Source organism: Anser anser, assembly GCF_964211835.1.
Source record: "Anser anser genome assembly, chromosome: 4".
Lineage (NCBI taxonomy): Eukaryota > Metazoa > Chordata > Aves > Anseriformes > Anatidae > Anser > Anser anser.
This window is the reverse complement of record NC_139724.1, coordinates 60,984,044-61,005,023: the sequence shown is the minus strand read 5'-3', so window position 1 is coordinate 61,005,023 and position 20,980 is coordinate 60,984,044. Positions and strand designations below refer to the sequence as shown.

The following is a 20,980-nucleotide window of genomic DNA, read 5'->3' as shown; positions in this document are numbered from 1 at the left end:
ATTCTACATGTAACTCTGGAATTTTGTTTTGATTTCTTCCTCTGAGAGGTGCAATCACTGTGGAAAGGACCTTCACAATGATCAACAGAGAAATTGCAAAAACTTAGAAACTATTACCAACCCATATTTTCTCTGGAACCATGTAGCTCTGCAAGATAAAGAGCATCACTACATAATGGGAAAGCATTCATACAGTATGTTCAATTGTTGAATTTGTAAAACCATGCACAATAAACTAACTAGATATCTTGGTAATAAGTTTTGCTAACAAATCTTAATAAAACTATGTTAGGGCTTTCTAAAATCACAATTATGCCAAACACAGCTATTCAAACTCTTGTCCACAATTATAATCCCATAAAGAAACTAGATTAAGAGATTACGACGAAAAACAAGTATTATGTAAATCTGATCACTTTCTCTGCTTTCTTTCTGGCAAACCAGGCAGATGTGCAGTTTGTGTGGTATGTAGCATGTAGATACCTACATTTTTAAACCTATAGCTACGGATAGAAGGTGAGAATTGAATCACACAATACAGTAACATTTTCATGCAAATAACAAAGAAAGAAGATACATCATTAATAATCAGAGGTATCATTAATAATTAGAATAACACTACTTTTTGCTACATCTTTTGCTGTGTATTATTGGAAAACTGTCAAGCTTCCTGTGGGCTTTAGCTGTGTTAAGTGAACTTTACCATAAATATGTTTAGGAAACTTATCTACAGTCTCAAAATAAAAGACTGACAGAAGAGTTCCTTCAGTTCAGCTGATGGAGCATGTGGATGTTTGCCAGGCTTTTCCTCCTAATCCCTTGTTGCTTCATTAGTAGCTCACTGCAGACGACAAGGGACTTTTATGCCAATCAACAGTAAAAAGTCACAGGGAAGCCTAGCTCACATGCCTATGGAAAACAGCTTGAGACACTGCAACAAGGCAGCATTTTTCAAAGTTATGCTTAAAATAAAATAAAATAAAAAAATAAAAAAGCACAAAACAAAACAGAACCAAAAAGCCAGGGAAATCAGAAAGCCAATGTCTGCTGAACCTTACAGTCTGACTTAAGCACTAGTGTGCTGCTAGAGTGTACTTCTAGTCCAAATGTGAGCTTCTACTTTTCCCAGAAGTTATTATTAAGACAAATGACAGAACAAAACAGTGACAAGTTGAATGTCTTTTTTTTCAGGCTGGTTATATAAAGCTAACCAACATACATAATGTCATAAAGTAAATAAGAAAATGACATTGTTTTCAAGTCCGCCCAATTAATAATCTACTTGGATGAAGAAGCCCCCAGGTTTTTCTTAACATTTTGACAGTCTCTCTCCTTTTTTTTTTTCTCTTTCTTTTTTTGTTCCTACACACCTGTACCATGTAAGAGCCCAAAGCTCTCAGGAGTTTTGTGTTGTTAGGTGGGTGATGCTAAGTCATCTTATTGGAGAAATTCATTGAAGGGTGGGCTAGGTTTTCTAAAGAATCAAGTATTACGCCAATTTTCGCACTGTGAAAAAAACATCTTACAAATTACTTACATCAACAATATATTCAATAATAAGGTGTACCTCATTGATACCCAATCATCATTAAGAAACAAGGTTGTTTTAAACCAGATGACAAGGATAATTGGCCATTCTACGTGAACAACTAGTCCTACCTAGTCAAGTTGCATATGTGGTCTTTATAGCATAGGTTTGAAGAATGTGTTTGCAATAGTACAGAGAGACATAAAGTACTAACATTTGCTACTTCAATGCAAAGGAGATTTCTGTGCACAAAGCACTGAGACTTAGAGACTTTCAATAGTGCTAAACTCAGCAGAGCTACTCTTAAACTAACAGGCAGAAAATTCTTCTTATCTAAATTCTCTCTCTCCCTCCTGTCTCTGTGCAATATAAAGGTCTGCATTACCACTTCCTTCCTCTATTATTACATTCTTTGTTATCAGTTGATATATTTTTCTTCATAAAAATCATCTACATACCAGAAATATGACTCCATTTTCTAACACATTATTAGTTCTACATGGTTCTTTAGTCCTCATCACTCTATGCTTTTTGAAGGCTACTTTTATTTAAATTCAGATTTCCTGCACTGGAAAGACTGTGTCTTGATTTATACCTTCTCCATTTGTTTCTGGAACACAAACATGTTTCTATGTGAGCTGGTAACCTTCCAAAAGGGTGTGGAAATTTCAGGAGCAAAGAGAGATCCAGTGGATACCCACAGAACACAGGGGACACTGAGACTTGTTTACATATTAGTCTTTTAAAAGTGTCAAAAGAATGTTGCTGTTTCATTTTAACATAAGAAGTTTGAAGAGAGGCCAGATAATATTTGCTTTGCTTTTATATTCACTGGCAATATAGGATGATGAAGAGAGTTCAGAATGTTCCAGGGAACTCAGAAATGTGAAACAATAAGAAATATGACATTTAATGCTCCTCGCTTGTCAAAATAAACAAAAAACAATGTGATGCATGAAAAGCTTTGCTGGTGTTAGGTATTATTTTTTATTATTTTATTTTGTGTTTTCTATTGCTTTCTCTGAAAATCTGATGAGTTTTTTTGATTGATGTTCAATCCCCATATTCTCTTCCATCATGAAAATGACACCATTCATGCAAATTCTTTATTTCATTGTGGATACGCTAGACTGATAGGCAACCATAGCTCTGTTTTGTGCAATGTACATAGGAGAGAAGACATAAAGGGTGAGAAGAAGACTGTGAGAAGTTGTCTGTTCATCAGGAATTAAAAAACAACAAACAAACAAACAAACCAAACAACAACAAATCAACAACAACAAAAAAAAACAAACTACCAATAGCAACAACAACAAAGTATCCAGTAACTGAAAGGGAGACAGGTATAAAAGCAGAGAGCGGACATGGATATTTATGGTATGGTCACTCTGGCGCTCTGAATAGCGCAGGTCGGCCACATTTAAAGTATGAACTAGCATGAAACAAAGAGAGATCAAGCATTTTTCCATGAAACTTTTTGCTACCATTAATAGCACTGCTATAGTTACAGATACCAGTGAGTAACAGAGCCCATATTTTGTCATTCATTGAAAACATAAAAAGATCCTACTCAAGTAGTAAAGTTAAGCACTGTAAGGACAGGCATCAAAAGATGCATGCTGTGCATGGTGGCCTAGTAAAACCCTTTCACCTGGCTGCCTATCAGTTTACATGACAGAGAAAGGATTCACACTGTCAGGTGATTGAAATATTCTGCAGAGAAGAACAAATGAAAAAAATTGAATACTTCCTTCACATGGGAGGACATCAAAATATATTTGAAGCAAGTAGATTGTGCCTGTTCGAATTACTAACACTGAAATCGAGCTAGATAAGTTAAAAGAAGTCATTTAAAGACCTTCAGATCAGTATTTTGAGATCTCACATGAAAACAATGATGTTGAAAACAATAATGTCTAAAATTGAACAGAGCTAAATAAAGATCAGTATGGAGGAAAGAAAAAAGAATCTGAAAGACTTTCTTTTTCCCCAAGCTACGAACAGAGGGTTCAAATGGCATCCTGAGACTTGCTATTCTCAAAATTAATTTTAGAATGTAATTTAGACTCAGCCATGAATATAGCCTTGTCAGAGTACAAGAGAACTGTGAAATTAAATATATACATACCTATGTACACAACATGGGAGTGGCTGGTTGTAACAGCAATTCACGTCTTACATTATTCTTCAGGATTATCAATATGCTTCAAATGTAAAATTCTTCATTCATAACTTCAGCCATTATTTATTTACTTTTTCCCTGAGGAATATCCCTCTGAAGGAGTTGCAGGGTTTTGCATCAGAAGAGGAAACTCAAGCTCTGTATTTGAAGATAATGGCAGGCTCTGGCAGAGGGAGCCCACAGCAGTGGAGATGGTCACCAGTAGAGAGCTTTCCCACAGAAATGCAACACAGCAGAACTAACTGATGGCTGGAGCAATTCTACACCTTCCTGTCAGTCTTGCTGCATATGAGGAAGATATCCAATAGGAAGACAGAAACAGGAGTTTGCTGGTAGCTTCTCCTTCCCAATATGCACCTTCTCCACACTGCAGGCTCTACTGCTTCCTCAGTGAAAGGATCCTGAGGAACTGAGCTGTGGTACACATCCATCCAGACTCAGCACCTTCCACAGTGCAGTCCTACTGCTTATCTTCCACCTCCTAGAAACAGAAGCAGGCTCAGGAACTTTCCCATAATTGTACTTCTAGAAACCCTACAAACCATAAAGCAGCGACTTTTTGATGCCTGTGGTTTTGGTCTCTGCCTGTCATGGCCTGTGGGCATGGCTATTTCCATTCTTGCTCACTTTTCTGTGACTTTAATTCTGAAGCAATATTTTCATTTAATTGGTTGCAGCACTTTTCATTTCAGTATCATTTTTCTTCTAGTTTTCTGGCTCCTTTATGTCTTTGTAGAATGTTCTGCTTACTTGATCACTAACAGCAAGAGTCAGTCTGTAGCTTCCACTTTTGGACAAAGTTCTTATTTTAATCCTTTGTCCTGGGCGCTAATCACTTGAAATATGAGCATGAAATTAAAAGGTGAAAGTTTGCCTGCAAAGTTTTTCCAGGTTCTATTCTAATTGTTATTGCAATACAGACTACCTTTGAGTAAATCTCATAATTCAGAATCATCATTTTTCTGTTAAATTATTCAGATCAGCTATAAATCTTTCTGCAACCAGATTCTTCTCTTTGCATCTTTGATGATGCTTTGCATAACTTAGGCTTTGAGACTTACTTTTTTTTTTTTTTTTAACTTTTCTACTTTATACAGCTATAATATCAGTTTAGATTTCACAGGTAGAAATGAAAGCTAGTCCATTTCATATACAAATGAGGCTAATGCTTTCAACAGTTGAACAAGTCAATTGATGGAACAGTTTATTTAATGTTTTCATTCCATTACCTCCTGTGAAAGACATGGTCTAGTCACTTCCATGTTCAGGGCTCAGGTCAAAAATCACTGTTCTGGATTATTTAACTTTCTTAATTAGAACAGCTCACTGTTAAAAAGTCACTGGCCAAATTTCTATAGCTTCATGACTGCCCAGGGAAACCCACAGTGCCCTCTAAATCGGCCAGGAATCGTTTTAAAATTGTGAGTTCAAATCTGCTCCTGTTGCAGCTGAGCAACATTTTGACAACTGAGTTGTGTGCCAAATTATACTGATCTCAGACCAATTATTTATCCATGTACACATTAACCATTTCTTTCTATCTGGTGTCTCACCGTCAAAGTGCCAAGCAATAGATAGATCAGACATACTGGTACTTGAAGATAAAGCATCCTCTTTGCATTTATCAAGATACACAACCACACATGCAATCCTCTGTAAATAACATATTAAGATGAACTGTATGTGATGTTTTACCCATTCAATATTAGCATTCTGTTCTACTATCTGCGATCAATTAAAGCTGCATATACCATCTTCAGTATATTGCCCTAATGATACCCTATCTTTTGGATAGTTTTGTAATTTCAACATAGGGAGTTCCTTCCTATTCAAAATAAAATAAAATACATATGGATATAATATGCTAGTTTTGACTAGAGGGATCAGCACATGCTTCCATCATGTTTTTTCACCAATCCATTTACATTGTATCCTTGTTTAATTATCTTTAAGTAACACATTAGTTAACTAATAGTCTAGCAAGTACAGAATAAAAAGCCAGAAAAGAAAGCCTGAAATGTAGCTTTCATGCTTATTAGCAGATTTAACCAAACTACTAGAAATTACTAGTCTCTCTAAAAATAATGGAATGCCTTATTCTGATAAATGCAGGGAAAATAACAAAATCTATTTGATGGAGTATCCACAATGTTTTTTTACAAGTATGTTATAGTCCCTATAAAAGGTAATCTATGAACTGAAGGTACAAAAGTCTATGGAGATGAGGAGTATGATGATATGCTCCTAAGCTGAATATTTACATGCCAGCTGTAACAATATTAAGTCAGTGAGGTCAGAATAAAGCTGATCCATCTTCTCAATGAGATGTTAATAAATGAGTTTAGTAAAAGACAAAAACATGGCATATTACTACATGATACTTAAGTAAGTGTGAAAGCTTCTGAGATATTCCTGTAATCAAAAAATGCTAGAAGCAGGGAAGGTTAGCAGACTGTGGTTTTATCTTTTTTTTTTCCTTCTTTTTTTTTTTTTTCCCTCTCACATGGGGACAATTTTCAGTGGTCCAGAATAAATTCAGAAGACATTTTGAAAAACTGCACAATTTACAGGGAATCATTCCTCATTCTGATGACTTACATTGGTGAAACTTGTTCTGTGCATGAAGCTTTGAAATCTGTCCTATTCCCAATTCACTACTTCATATTGTTGCAAAAGTAGTAAAAGTGTCAAGGTAAAAATTTAATATAATAATTATCTGAAACTAGAGCAATATTTTAGTGATTACCAGAAATGATGCACCTACCTCTGCTGATAGTTAAATGTATATAGACCTTACATTTCAAGTTTCAAATGGGATCACTGAAGTTGAATGAACCCCTAGAAAACACAGTCTATGCAAGAAGACTTAAAATATAGCCTGTAAAAAACAGCTATGAGAGAAGTACCTAATAAATATATAATTTTTTTTAATAATCCTGCAGACTCATAATGATAAAGTATGATTTTAAGGGATCTCATGAAGCAACCTAGTCCAGTCTCTTGCATTATACTTATATCACTCCTAACAGACATTTAAAAAGAAACATTAAAAGAATTAGAGCTCCTACCAAAGTACTGAAGTATTTTTTCAGTCTTTAGAAAAAGTGAATCTGGTCCCTCACCCAGTATTTACTCAAAATTCCTCAGTCTCTTCTGCTGCTATTTGAACCCATTTCTTCTCATCTTAGTCATGCAGCTCTGTAAATCTGTCTCTCAACTGAAGCAGGTCTGGTCTACAAAAATGAACTGAAGCAACTGAAATTCTATGAAGCAGTAACATAATTTCCATATGTCCTTCTTACAAAAACATCTTACTTATGATCCTTTGGTGTATTTTTTAATCAGAAAATTGAATATCTGAAATAGTCAAGCTATTTTTAAAAAGTTTTCCAAAAAAAGGGAAAAAAGTATTGCAAAACACATTTTTCCCATAAGTATAAAAAATTCAAAGTCATTCAGAATAAATTCTAAATTATTTCATAGCCTGTGGAAAACATAACCCATATTAAAACTGGACTACTGACTACTTCCCTTTTACAATGTAATCTTTCCCCTATTTTTCCCCATTTAGATAAAAAGTTTCCCTAGGCATTGACTGTGTTGTATACATTCAGAAAATCATTCCAGATGTATCTTAATCTAAATAATAAATGCCAATAAAATGATGTAAGGAATCCAAGCTTTCTTTTTAAGTGGAACATGACTGAACTGAAAGTCCAATGGGGACATGCTATTTCATTTGGAAGTCACTGAAAACTACTGTTTCCATAGGTTTATCTGGACCTGTGACCTCAAACTGAGATCAGCTGCAAACAGCAAAATTATTTTAGGTATGCAGTGTTTAGGAGAGGTCAGCATGACACTTACAAGTCTGTACTGTGGCCAAGTTCACTGAAAAAAAAAAAAAACCAGCACTTGGAGACTCTTATTCTGTTTGCCCATTGCACTGGAAAAGAAAGTCCTACCAGAAACCCTGCAAATACAGAGAATGTCTGTACACAGTGATTTTGCATTTTGACCTCTGTGTTAGTTGAAAGATAAATGATGTTAGGGGTAGTCACAGAGTTTCTGTCTTGCTAAAACAATTACATATCTTGTATATGTTATTTATTCAGGAAAATGTAATGTCTGTTTTATGAAATCAATTTAGTATTGATATGGCAGTTTTGGGTAGACAGACCACTTAATCTGTAACACATGTCTAAACCAGGACATCAAAATTCAGGGAATTTTGATCAGAAATACATATTTCTGACCTCATGAACTCTTCTGGAGGAATTCAGTATCCCAACAGAGAAACTGCCCTGTGTTGAGGGAGCTGCTGCCAGATACTCAACATATATATAAAACATTCTTCTCTTGAATGTGTTATTTCTGGGCAGAACGAGCCCTAAATAACTGTCTCATTGCACATTAACAGTTTATGTGGCTGGATTTCAATTCCACATAATTTATGGAACACTAGAGAGTTTTATTACAAGGTTCAGGAGAAATTAAAAGAAAATCAAGTACAAATGAAGTATGGGTCATCCAAGAGCAGAATTCATAGAGGTACTGGAAAGCAAAATATTATCTGTTACAGCATCCAAAAAGACAGACGGATTTCCAGTGCATGTGTTTTCAGGAAATAAAACAGTTTGGCTGAGGTTGAACTTTGTCATGTTAGACGGGGAAAGAGATGCCCCTTGTAAGTGGGCTAAGAATCATTGAGAAACACTTTTGCCTCTGCTTTACTGTAGACCCAATCCCATTTTCAGTGCTGAGAAAGCATAACATGAGATTTCATAGAGGCCAGGGGAATAATATGTGTGAGATAATGTCTCTCCTTCCTTTCCCAGTGGAAGGAGCTCAGCTAAAAAGAAACAAACAAGCAAAACCAAATTAAAACCCTATGTAATCCGTAAGCAACAAGACCTATTATAAAAAACTGCTGGGCCCAAAGTTGCTGGACTTAATTTACTATTAGTTTGTAATATACAGTCATTTCCAAAAGTACAAAATGGGTGCAAAATTTGAAATAATAAATGTTTTATTCAGCACTAGAGTAAATACCAGCATGCCACTATGAGAAGGATGGTGATCAGGGTCAGCAGAAAGCTGCAGAGAAAGACTTTTCTCTTTTTAAAACAGAAAGTAACTTATTTGAAGGTGGTCGAAACAGTTTTAACCTCAGATTTAACCAAAAATGAAAGTGAAAGGACAGAATAAGGCACTCCATGCTTTTTCTCTCCAGATGTATTCTGGCCTTGCGGTGTGCTGGCTCTGTTTTTGGGGAGCCTGTGGTCACAAGGAACTTTTCTCTGTGGAGCACTCTTGCATTGCCGGAGCTTTAAGGTGGACTGTTTGGTTGTGTTACAATTACTACACATTCCTCATCATGCAACTAGTTAGTAACTCGCACAGGGGACAGAACTAGGTCCTGCAGGGAGGCATTCCTGTCTTCCTGTGAGCAGTACTGCTGACTACCATAGCTGTGGGTCATACCAGTCCCTTATGCAGAATTACTGGAGTTGCATTGTCTTGTAACCAATTTAATCTTTCACACTTGCATCAAATGCAAATAAAATGCTGCTGTCTGACAGCACTCTCTGCTCATATTGGCATATATGTCATCTCTCATTAGTAGACTTGGGCCCTGCTTTTGTAATGAGTGGTGAAAGAAATACCATTCCTAGCTGCTAGTATCTGCATGGGGCAGCACCAAGCCTAATGGAAAGCCTGCTTGACATAACTTCGTTTTCTACAGAAACAGATAAGTAAGGAACCTACATTTAGTCCATTATTCACTCTGAAAACAGGCACCTAGTATTTTGGATAAATGTAGTCAGAAAGACTCAAGTATGACTAAATTCTTAAAAAAAAAAAAAAAAGAGAGAAAGAGAGAGAAAGAAAGAAAAAGAAAAAAGAAAAAAGAAAAAAGAAAAAAGAAAGAAAGAAAGAAAGAAAGAAAGAAAGAAAGAAAGAAAGAAAGAAAGAAAGAAAGAAAGAAAGAAAGAAAGAAAAAGAAAGAAAGAAAGAAAGAAAGAAAGAAAGAAAGAAAGAAAGAAAGAAAGAAAGAAAGAAAGAAAGAAAGAAAGAAAGAAAGAAAGAAAGAAAGAAAAAATAAAAAACAACTTTGACTGAAAGCCAGTGCTTTACTTACTCTGGGCTATTTTAATGGGACAGATAATACCAAATAAAGGATACTCACAAACAGAATTCAATTCTGTATTGCTGCTTGCTTTAGCACAGGCTGATGGAGTGCCTTAGAGTGCCTTTACATATTTTAAAATAGAAGGTAGATGAATAGACATGCACCTCTGTTTTTTAAGTGAGATAAGTCACAGTTCTCGAATCATTTTTCTTTGCTTTGCTCCCTTCTTTTTAATTTAAGACAATATTTGTACATTTTATTGTATCCTTATCAAAGTTCTGTGAGTATAGTTAATCTCACTTCATGTGATCAGAATAAAAGCAACAATTACACTGTGAAAAGTAATAGATCTCATTGCAAATTAATTTTTTGAAACAGATAATGAGATCAGGTGTTCCTTGAGAGGAATATTGGCAAGTAACACTTTTCTGGGCAAACATCTTTGTCTATGAGTTGGGTTCTATGTAAAGAAAAAAATCAATTTCTAGTATGTATTCACTTCACCAACTCATTCTTGGTGTATTCTCAAAATTGGTTCATTTCTCTATATATACACACTTCACATATTGTAACCAATAATGCATAGGCCTGGACATCTACCCCACGATCTCAGAGTATTTTTCATAAGTGTTTTGCAGGAATATTTGTTCACCTTTAGAAAGGCAAACAAACTAGAAGGTAATGAGCTGCCTCTCAAAACACAGCTATAGAGCCAAAAGTACAACCTGTATATCCTTTTCTCTTTCTGGTGTCCAGTCTGTCTGCTATACTACAGCTTAAAGTATCTGTAACAACTCTCTATAATTTTGTTGCTGCAATGTCTGTAATTGTTTTGGGTGTGTTAGTCTGCTGTGAAAGGCTGAAACAGAGAAGGTAGAGTACAGCTCTTGCTGTGAAAAAAAATGTAATCTGGAAAAGGCACAAGCAGACTCTTACTGTATAGAATAACTATGGAGTTAGGATTAAAGAGACTCCAAAACTCTTTGAAATTTGTCACTGTAAAGCTAAAAGTTTATTCATAAGGAGTCCAAATCATAGTGGTTTAATCAACTGTTGAAGTTCACAAACTCCTTAAAATTGAATGTGTTAAAAAACTGACTACATAGATTGATGATTGTGCATTTATTTCTACCTGCTGAGTTCTCTAGCATAATATTAACTCTGTAAATAATTTAACATTTTGTTTTAAAAAATTATTCCATGAATTCTTTTCACTCTGAAAATGAGATTTGCACCTTCACTTGAAATCTTTCATGTCAAATAGAGGATAAAGAATAACAGGTTATTAAGTTCCCAGTTCTTATTGAAGAACATTTCTCTCTTAAATGAAATGTTCTGGCCGAAATGGCATGGGATGCTACATGGAAGAGAGACTTTGGCAGTTAAAAATAATCAGGAATGCAAGAATTCAACTTAGCACTGCCTTAGTTCCAACCTCTTCCCAATGTTATCCAAGCACTATGAGGAACAACTGGAAGGACATGATTCCACTTATTGTTAGCTATTACTTCCTTTTTTCCGCATTTTGCACTGCATTTATTGGGCTAGATAAAGCATTAGAGTTGACAAACTTCAGATTGCTACATTTTGGGAAGGATAAACAGGCATTTTAATAACAGTCTCTGATTTCTTAGGAACAGCCATATCAAAATCTTTTAAATGTTTAGCTTTCTAATGATATTGACTGTGAGAAAGCTTGGGAGCACTTAGAAATGACAGGCTGATAAGCTTTGAAATTCATGCACACAATCTACAGGTATGATGAGTTTTGATTTGAAATGTACAAGCTGTTGAAACACCTTCTGGCAAACGCATAATACAATCCCCTAAAATTTTTATGACTAATTAAAAAAAAATAAATTGATTTTGCTGTATTCTAAAACTGACCCATTGCTACATATACAGTGAATCCACTGAGCTGGGAAATGTCCTACCAGCCATGCCTGTGCTGCAGTTGATCTGTACAAGTGCAGTAATTTCCATGACAAGGAGAACCCTTTGGGCTTTTGCACTGAACTACCCACAGCACAATCACACAGTGAGGACCTGCTGCCAAAAAACTGACCCGAGCATGTTTGGTGGCCATTTATCCAGATGTTATCTTGACTGGAGCTACATCTTCAAACGGGCTACCCTGTGTTTAGAAGCTTAAAAAAATTGTCGTATCCTTTTTTCATCATCACTAAAACTTCCAGATAACCTGTGGCACTCTGTAAGTTTAAGAGCTCCAAACAAATTGCAAATTTGTGAAACGGTTTTCAGGCAAAGGCATATTTCTTAATTCACGGAAGAAACAGATCTTCCAACAATTCATTTGACTCAGAGAAAGAAAAGACCATTCTAGCTGGTTCTGGTTACTTCAGTTAAAATTATGGCACAGTAATGAGCAGTAAAAACTATGCCAAATTAAAACATTGAGAGGGAAAGTGAATTTTCCATAGGCCCAAATTAAAGTGGAAAAGACATTTCTGAGGTTGAAGCTAATGAAAAATTAAGTAGATTTGCTTCCCCACCCTTTCCCCAGGCATTTATTTGAAAATCTTTAGTGATTGTGTGTTAGAGAGCAAGTGAATGAAATATGGCAGAAGAAATTCCAAGACAGAGAGATAGAATGTGATGGATTTCTCTGCATACTATCAGAGAGGTCTAAGGGAATCTGATTGAAAATTTCACCTCTGCTATTTGGTTTACGGTCAACAAAATTCAAGAGAAAAGGAATACTCCTTTGGGACTTGAGTACTGAGAAAAGGAAAGAAATTATTTACTCCAGAAATTAGACACTTTGAATATTGCTATTTACTTACATCATGTTTTTGTCTTTAATCTGAGTCTTATGCAATAAAAGAATTGGAAAGAAGACAGTCTCACTGAGAGCAGTGAGACTACAGCCCTTGTCAAACTTCTCTGTTACTTGGTTATGAAAACGGGAAGATATAAAGGAGAAAGATTCTTATCACTACATCCACACTGTGTGTCAACAGGTGGCAAAGTGAAAGGTAGCCTTAAAAGCCCTCTGTCCCTCTCCCTTGCTGTCTGTGAAGAGGAAAAAATAGAATGCAATGTTCAGGTGTGGAAAAAAGTGAGGAGCAGTTTGTGGAAGAAGCTGTGGGATGGTTGCATTAAGCCAGAAGGTATTTAAATTGAATTCTCTATGTATATAGCTGAAGGAGAAAATCATACTGAAATGACAGAAAAGAAAAACAGTTCAGAGATAAAAGGATACTACAGGGATTGGCTGAACTGAAGGGTAGGTGAGAAATGGGGTGCTTGTAGACCACAAAGAAAACAGCTGAAGAAATTGAATAAGAGATTTCACATCCCCTCATTTTCTCTGCCTTGAATTTTTCCTTCCTTTTGCTTTACTCACTGGGAACCCTTCCCTTAATTTCTCACTGTAAGTACGATATTAAAATTTAGACAAATGAGCACTTACTTACATTTCAAGTTTGCATATCTACTGCTTTTTGCCTTGGCAAATGCACCTGCATTCTCCTATTAGAATTTATGGAATATACACAGCTACCTAAATTATGTCTGACAGCTTCCGTTAATGTGGGCAGGTAGATTTTACACTATGAAATACACTTCATCCATAACAATTAAAGTGTACTGCACAAGTTACGTGACCAAGAGAGATGAAGAGAGTATAAAGAGTTAAAGCTTCCATGGTAACCTTGGCAGTGAGGATGCAATTGGCTCGCTTGGTCCCTTCTGTCACATCTTGATTCCATGCCAACAAATAATGAACTGTCCATCATTTCACACATCTATTTTTAGAGCATACTCAGCTGCTACCAATAAAATGATAAATGATACATGCTCACAGAGGGCTATTGCTGGTCGCAGAAAGGGCTGTTTCCATCTGAAATGTAAGCTGGAGATTTGGAGTAAATCACCATGACAAAGGTACTGACCTTCAGTAAAGACAGACTGAAGGTTTCGGTCAAACTGCCTTTTGCTTTTCTTAGCAGCAACTTGTTCCTAAGTAAAAGCAAACAAAATCTATGCCAAATATGACCAAATACATCTGTAGCTATTACAGGAATTGTTCCAAAGGGCCAGTACCTCTGCAGACTCACTCTCAAGTGAGAAGCATTTATATAGTGCCTCATCTACACTGAAGTACCTTCTCTTTTGTGCTTTAAATAGAAATGCGTGCTGGTATTTAAACAAGACCACTGCAAACACAGAATCTTTAATAATGCATTTTTCTGGGAGACAGCTCTGTTCAGACAGGATGCCCAATACTCAGACAATGAACAGAAATTGCTTATGATGTACCATTCATTGCTGTGTCTGCGCTCCAACAAAAATAAAATAAAATAATATATATAGAGAGAGACAAATGGGAGGAGACCATTTAATGGAAAGAGAAGCATGAAAATAACCTTTCCTTAGGTGATCAGATCTAAACCAGCCACTGTGGAGCACTGGTATTAAAATTATGCTAATGACATTGCACAAGAGTGGTTCACTTGCAGCTAACTTAACTGAGAGATGCTGCATATACTTACTAATTAAAGTAATCCATAAACTTCTGGTTAGGCATTAAACAACAACAACAACAAAACAATTCCACAAAACAAATCATAGAATATGCTACAAGAATCTAGCTAAATGATAATTATAAGTTAATCATAAGTGTATTCACCCCTTCAAATACAACATTCCTTTAATATATAAATGAATAGAATTATGTCGAATTACTCTTCTCTCAGTCATTCCACATATTGCTTTGGCACCAGCATGCATTAATTTTTAAAGCACATTAAAAAGTTTACATTTTTTTCAGTCTTGCAAAGTCACACAGGCCCTGATTATTAAGGTGACATAAGGGCATAGCAGCATAAGCTGTTCATCAATAGGATCAACAAGGACAGAAGGACTTTCACCATAGTTATAAGGCACCCAGTTTACACATCAGAGTCACCTCCACACCAATCCAGGTAGGTATACAGGGCCGTTTTCTAGGAAACACCATTTCATGAAGAAGAAAATCAAATAAAAAATAGTACCCCTGCAATCCTTTGTTAGAGTATGTCAAATTACATTGAGTGGATGCTTTGATTGCACAACATCTCTGCAAAATTTTGGTTAGCTGTTCTTACTGTCAATTTCAAAAGTTATAAAGAGAAGAAAGTGAATGAAATGAGGAAAGAGGAGAACCGAGAGCTGTCCTGCTACTCACAAGGGAATAGGGAATAGCCATCCTGACCTGCTCACCTCTCCAATCCCTCCTGCTCTCCAGTAAGGTCCCTCACAGAATCACAGAACAGTTGAGGTGGGCAGGGCCCTCTGAAGGCCATCTGGTCCAACCCCTGCTCACACAGGGCCACCCAGCGCAGACTGCCCAGGACCACGTATAGGTGGCTTTTGAAAATCTCCAAGGAGGAGACTCCACAGCCTCTCTGGGGAAGCTGTGCCAGTACTCGGTCACCTGTACAGTAAGGAAGTGCTTCCTGCTGTTTAGATGACACCTCCTGGGTTCCAGTTTGTGCCCACTGCCTCTTGCCCTGGCATTGGGGACCACACAAAAGAGCCTGGCTCCATCCTCTCTGCACTCTCCCTTCAAGTATTTATAGACATCGTCGAGATCCCCCTAAGTCTCCTCTTCTCCAGGCTGAACAGTCCTAGCTCTCTCAGTCTCTCCTTACAGGAGAGGTGCTTCAGTCCCTTTATTGGACTCTCTCCAGTAGGTCCATGTCTCTCTTGTACGGGGGAGCCCAGACCTGGATCCAGTACTCCAGCTGTGGTCTCACCATTGCTGAATAGAGGGAAGTCCTCCTCCAGGAGGAGAGGGAAAGGGACTTCTGGCCACTTTCCAGTCCCTCGAAGATGACTGTTGAACACAGACAACTGAAATTACCAACCTATCCTTAGAAAATACATTTTATATATTTATAACTATTTACTCTTTAATATTCCTTTTTCATTTAATAAAAATAAAATAATTTGTAATTAAAAAATAAAAAATAAAATTAACCATTCAGCTGCATGCTGGCTATTCTGCCAGCACTTTGTATTTTGTGTGCCACTCCATGTTATTCTCTGAAAATACTGATGTGCAATTGATGGAAGAGTTCATTTATGTATTATTGATAAAGTACATATGTATAATTTAAATTCCCTAACATATCTACCTGCAACTCACAGGTAGAAGTAGTTCTTTGCTCCTCCAAAAAGCTAGATTTATTAACAGAATAAGTTTCCATGTGAACAAAAGTGGTAACATGAGCCTTTTAGAAAAAATATTTTCTTGATATAAATGGATAAACATGAGCCTACTGACGCTATCGTTAATAATTTGGAATATTTGCATAAATGTGAGCAAAGATGGATGACTTTAAACAACGGTCACTAATTAAGAGACTCAAAGAAAGAAAGGACTAATAATAGTTTGTAAACCAAGATAGGCATATTAGCATACTGTATCTCATATCATTGTGGTAATGTCAGAAAGACAAATAGTCCTGATTACATCTGAAGCAATACTATAACTAATGCAATCAGTCACAGCAAGGGACTTTTTTTTGCTGTTCATTTCTTACATAAACTTTGATTTTTAAATTAGGTCTGTTGTTGAAATATACGTGTGTATGAAAATGAATAAAATTTGTTGTAATAATAAAATATGCTAACTGAAGGATCTCCTTGCAACTGAATTATTAGTAGCCATTTCCTAAAACTAGCTAATCATTATGCAGACTTCAGTCTAAGACATATTGTTAGAAGTGAATGGCAGATCATTAGGAAAGTCTGTTTTCCAGAATTCTTGCCAAAAATCTTCTCTGACTGAATATTTGCAAGATTATTTTGAATTAGCCAAAGGCTGAAAAATTAGTCACAAAGAGGTAATAAAATGTCATTTAACTCCAGTTAGTGCTGCTCAGTGCTAATTAAAGTGTTGCAACTATTTTGAGTTACATGCTTTGGGACATGCAGCTTGTTAATTCCTGAAAACTAGCAGAGAGGCACAGGTGGTATGTAAATATTCTGATAATTTTTCTTTGGATGAGCCTCTGAAAAACAGTGGTCCCACTTTCCAATGACTTCTCAAATATAAGGTTCTGCATCCTTGTATACTGAGAAATTATTAACAGGTTTTCTGCAGGAGATGAGACCTGTGAAGGGATGGACTGTCTCTTCCTCGTAGCTTACCTGTGAAGTTAGTGAACAGCACTGTTACCACATCTCCCATGCACACATTAAGTCCGTCAATGAATAATGCTAGCTACTGTTCTTTAATAATGATCTATAGTAATCCAGTACATTCTGAGCACTGTTCTTGTAGTACTTCAAAGACTAATTCATTTCATCTCCCAATAAGATAGAAGCTTTCATGTTTTATCTCCTATACTTAAATGGGGAAAATAGAGGCAACCAACCAACCAAAGAAAAACAAATCAAAGAGAAACTAACGGGCTTGCCATTCAGAAATGTCTTTTCTGGATTCCTCAGTTTTTCACTGCCCAGTTCAGCATACCTTTCCAAGTTTCTTGGCATTTTCTCTGTACACTTCCTCTCACCACACAGGCAGCATGACATCCCCTTGTACTACAAATTTGGCTAGCCACTGGAGATCACTGTGGCTTTGGTTCTGGCCTTCATCCAGTAAAAACAAACAAATGTGCAGATGTTAATAGCTCATGTTCCCTTTGTATGACAGAAGTCAGTGACATCACTTTCTCAGGCTTTTTAGACTGCACTTTGACCAGACTCCTTGACCTGTCTGCTGACAGTACTCCAATTTTCCTTGTTGCATAGAGAACATGATGGCATTTTTTTGCAGCAACATGGAGATATTTGCACACTGTTTCTTCTCTTTAATTTATATGGAAGTGAAGAAAACAAGAAAGGCTCTTAAAGTAAATTCTACTCATAAATCAGGGCAAAACACATGCACCAGTAAGGTGCCAATGAGAAGGAGCCTTCAAGGACACTGTTCGTGTATATTGGACAAACTCAATACGGAAACTTAGAGCCACTCCTACCTCTTCAAAGCTTTTTCTATAAAGCAAATTTGACCTGCACTGCATATTTAAGAAGGTACATAAATAACAGTAACAGAAGAAACAATTATTGAATTATCTGTACAATTATCTGTGCTTTTAACGAGAAGCCCTTGGAGGACAATACAGTACAATTCATCTTTTTTTTTTCTTGGAGACCAGTGAAATAGCTGTGTTTTGTGGGTCCTCAATGACAAACACTCCCAGAATGATGCTGTAGGCTTACAGCCCTGATGCCAGCAGAGATCCACACTGCAAGACCTGTCTGGAAAGTCTAGAAATAAAAATTGCTACCATTTCATTTCTTATTTTACCTATCCAGAGGCATGCAAAAACCAAGCCAACAAAACAAAACAAAAAGCAACAAACAGAACACAGATAAAGCATAGGAAACTCCTATGTAGAAGACCCAGAAATACTCTCTTGCTTCTGAGAGCTGGATATCACACAGCTATTAAACTGCTGAGCAAAGAACTGGCTACAGGAGTTTAAGTGAATACATCACTACTGTTGCCTTACACTCATTCTGGTAGGAAAAAATGTGTATGAGAGCTCCATTTGACAACAGTGACTAGTAGTGGCATCAGGCACAATTGCAGCAGTTGCAAGTAGCTTTCACTGACAATGTTCATAGATAGCAACAACCAATCTGACTTTAAATCAAAGGATTTTTTTACTAGCTGATAGACTTGGGAAACTGAGTCATCTCTGGATCAGCTGAAATACCAGAATTCATACAAAGGATTATCATAACCCGACGTCAAAGAAATCATCTCTCCCTTGAGTATTTCTGCTCACTCTCAGCACTTCAGCACAAGAGCATACAATTACCCATGCTGCAGGCAATCTCGGGGCTCTTTGCATGTTAGCACCACACATTTAGAAATGTGGGGATCTGAGTGAAAAGTTTCCTCGCTCTTAGATCAAATTGTTGGATGAAATCCGAATGCCCCATTACCTCCCCACTTTCTCCACAGATTTAGTTACCATGGGCTCTGACTTAAAAAATTATGTCAGGCTTTATCTCCTGCTGTCTCTCAATTACTGTCTGAATTGAAGGAAGGAGTGAGCTCTACAGCTCAGCATCCTGTTTCTTCACATCTATGTGACTTGTGCTCTGCTGGGTAGAGAAAGACTAATACTCTGTTCTCTTCCATTATTTATTTATCAAGTCCTATAGAAACAAACACAGTAGAGACAAAGTATCCTGCTCCAAATATGGTCTACCTTCTCAAAAATGTAATTGTAAAACTCTCTTTTTCACACGGAGTGCACAAAGTTCAAAAGAGATTAGAGCCTTAGCTCTCCTCCCAAACACTGAATCAGTTTAAACAAGAAAAAAAAAAATATCTGTGCCAGCTGTTCTGGGAGCAGGAAGGGAAACTCTTTGAAAACAAATGGTGATAATGAATCCATGTCTGCTTCAAATTAGTTTTGTTCTCCAGTCCTCAATTGGTACTGCCTCTGTTTCATCCTTACTCTTTCTTTGGTTAATGGCACTTTGCTTCCCTCTCTCCCAGGCCACATCAAATGTCAAGGAAACTCGGAAGCTAAAAGGTCTATTGGTTTAATAAACATTAATTGACAAACACTAACCTAAGCAACTGTGTTGTGACGAGATGGGTAAGTGCATTTAATTTTTTTATTTTTTTTAATCCATAAATACTGATCTGGTACTTAAGTTTGGACTCCTCTTAGCTAGAGAGGTAATTTTTATTTTTACTGTTAAACTAAGCAACACTGTATAGAACAGAGAGCAAAAATGTTATTGATAATCGAAGAGTTATAACACTACTTTCAACCTCTTCTCTCTGCCACGTCTTTCAGCTAACTTCATCCATAAAACATTGATAGTCATTCTTTTTCTTTCAGGATCTGTCAGAATTTCAGCCATTATTTTCTTTTCTCTAAAGTGCTCTTCTTAGTCAAAAGCTATTCCACTTTCCCTCTACAATGGCAGGGGCTGTTTTAAACCAGGAGATTCAGACCGAGAACATTTTAAGAAGCCTTGCAATTATACATCAAGGACCAATGGAAAACTAGAATGGTAAAAATTCTAACACAATACTCTTCCCAATTTACATGCAATAAGTAAACTTCTTACCAAGTTTGCTGTATTTCATAAATTTATGAACAGTCCCTTAGACCCTCATTCTGCAAGAGACACTTTCTCTATACACTATATTCTAGTGAGTATAGGAAATGTGTCCACGTAACACCTGAGGCAGTTAAGACTCTGCCATACTCTTGCAGACCTGCCAACTTATTTGTGTTCTGATTTGTTCAAATTAATTAAAGTCAGAAGCTGCTTTAGATTTTACAAACTTTGTGTAGATGAATTATTCCTGATTATCTCATAAGCATTTAGCATCCCTTATGTAAATTTTGACTGAAGTCCAGAAAGTTTATTAATGAATAAGCAAGACAGTGAGATTCTTTCAGATATTTTTTGCTTCGGAGTTGAATTTTAATGTTCACACCCATACAACATTAAATCTTGTGGAGATATTCCCAACCTAGGTGATCTATAGCATATGCAAGGTTAAGCATATACTCAGAAACAATTAAAAAAAAAATCAGCATTTTAAATTAACTACTAAAATCAAAATATACATAGTAAAATGATGGTATGTTCCACTGTAAGAAAAGCATGAATTGCATGATTTAATTTATTTAATTTTATTTTACTTGCAAAGGTTTCTTAGCTGAGGATAGTAAAGTTGTCAGAGCTACATGGCCTTCTCAACTTTTTAGCTATGATCAGTTAATTAATACTGTAGAAAACTTCTCAGAAAATTCTGAACTGATATTTCTGAGGATTAAAGTTCAGGAGCTATGACAGTTTATTTGCTATCAGAGAAAATGTGTAAAAGTAACACTTCTGGAAAAAAAAAATAGTGAAAGAATAAGCATTAGAAATACATGACTGCAGAATATGCAAGAACAGTGACTCCCAGGCAAGAAAAAAGTATAAACATAATGGAATGAGAAACTAACAAATTATCATATGAAAAACGGCACACATTTCTGTCCATCCAGCTCCAAGAAAAACAAACAAACAAACAAAAAAACCCACTTAAACTGAGTCAGAATAGGTGAAAAGAAAAGCAGTAAATCATTTTCACTGT

General features: G+C 36.3%; 1 protein-coding gene across 4 annotated transcripts in view; it reads right to left on the bottom strand.

Annotated features, from left to right (window-relative positions):
• Positions 1-20,980, bottom strand: part of KCNIP4 (potassium voltage-gated channel interacting protein 4) — a 437,397-nt gene that overhangs the window by 220,751 nt on the left and 195,666 nt on the right. Inside the window, exon 2 of one of the 4 annotated variants that reach the window (XM_083835172.1) lies at positions 3,657-4,191. The exons of the other annotated variants lie outside the window; for them this stretch is intronic. The gene's annotated coding sequence lies outside the window, so the exon portion shown is untranslated. The remainder of the gene's footprint in view (positions 1-3,656; positions 4,192-20,980) is intronic. 4 annotated transcript variants of the gene reach the window in all.